This window comes from Arachis hypogaea, chromosome 4 (assembly GCF_003086295.3).
Source record: "Arachis hypogaea cultivar Tifrunner chromosome 4, arahy.Tifrunner.gnm2.J5K5, whole genome shotgun sequence".
Lineage (NCBI taxonomy): Eukaryota > Viridiplantae > Streptophyta > Magnoliopsida > Fabales > Fabaceae > Arachis > Arachis hypogaea.
The window spans coordinates 80,945,312-80,946,954 of record NC_092039.1 but is presented as its reverse complement, the minus strand read 5'-3'; the positions used below and the strand labels follow the sequence as shown (position 1 = coordinate 80,946,954).

Below are 1,643 nucleotides of genomic sequence, written 5' to 3'. Positions count from 1 at the left end.
GACTTTACTGCACCTACTCCCGACTTCTATGGGAGAAGCATCTCTATCCCTGCCATTGGAGCAAACAACTTTGAGCTTAAGCCTCAATTAGTTTCTCTAATGCAACAGAATTGCAAGTTCCATGGACTTCCATTGGAAGATCCTCATCAGTTTTTAGCTGAGTTCTTGCAAATCTGTGACACAGTCAAGACTAATGGGGTTGACCCTGAGGTCTACAGGCTAATGCTGTTCCCTTTTGCTATAAGAGACAGAGCTAGAACATGGTTGGACTCTCAACCTAAAGAAAGCCTGGACTCTTGGGAAAAGCTAGTCAATGCCTTCTTGGCAAAGTTCTTTCCACCTCAAAAATTGAGTAAGCTTAGAGTGGAAGTCCAAACCTTCAGACAGAAGGAAGGAGAATCCCTCTATGAAGCTTGGGAAAGATACAAACAATTGATCAGAAAGTGTCCCACTAATATGCTTTCTGAATGGAGCATCATAGGTATTTTCTATGATGGTCTCTCTGAACTGTCCAAGATGTCTTTGGATAGCTCTTCTGGAGGATCTCTTCATCTGAAGAAGACGCCTACTGAAGCTCAAGAACTGATTGAAATGGTTGCAAATAACCAATTCATGTACACTTCTGAAAGAAATCCTGTGAACAATGGGACTAGTCAGAAGAAAGGAGTTCTTGAGATTGATACTCTGAATGCCATATTGGCTCAGAACAAAATATTGACTCAACAAGTCAATATGATTTCTCAAAGTCTGTCTGGAATGCAAAATGCACCAAGCAGTACTAAGGAAGCTTCATCTGAGGAAGAAGCTTATGATCTTGAGAACCCTTCAATGGAAGAGGTGAATTACATGGGAGAACCCTATGGAAACACCTACAATCCTTCATGGAGGAATCATCCAAATCTCTCATGGAAGGATCAACAGAGACCTCAACAAGGTTTCAATAACAATAATGGTGGAAGAAACAGGTTTAGTAATAGCAAGCCTTTTCCATCATCTTCTCAGCAACAGACAGAGAGTTCTAAGCAGAATACCTCTGACTTAGCAATAATGGTCTCTGATCTGATCAAAACCACTCACAGTTTCATGACTGAAACAAGGTCCTCCATCAGAAATTTGGAAGGACAAGTGGGTCAGCTGAGCAAGAAAATTACTGAACTCCCTCCTAGTACTCTTCCAAGCAATACAGAAGAAAATCCAAAAGGAGAGTGCAAGGCCATCAACATGGCCAAATTTTGAGAGGAAGAAGAGGCAGTGAACGCCACTGAGGAAGACCTCACTGGGCGTCCACTGGCCTCCAATGAGTTCCTCAATGAGGAACCATGGGAATCTGAGGCTCAAACTGAGACCATAGAGATTCCATTGGACTTACTTCTGCCATTCATGAGCTCTGATGAGTATTCTTCCTCTGAAGAGGATGAGTATGTCACTGAAGAGCAAGTTGCTAAATACCTTGGAGCAATCATGAAGCTAAATGACAAGTTATTTGGAAATGAGACTTGGGAGGATGAACCCCTTTGCTCACCAAAGAACTGGATGACTTGTCTAGACAGAAACTGCCTCAAAAGAGGCAGGATCCTGGGAAGTTTTCTATACCTTGTATCATAGGCACCATGACCTTCAAAAGGGCCTTGTGTGACTTAGGG

At 42.5% G+C, this 1,643-nt stretch overlaps 1 non-coding gene across 1 annotated transcript; it reads right to left on the bottom strand.

The window, feature by feature from the left end:
- Positions 1–354: 354 nt before the first annotated feature.
- LOC112798722 (small nucleolar RNA R71) lies at positions 355–462 on the bottom strand. Its single transcript, XR_003200320.1, has one exon. It is a non-coding gene; the product is annotated as a small nucleolar RNA R71 (small nucleolar RNA).
- Positions 463–1,643: the final 1,181 nt, after the last annotated feature.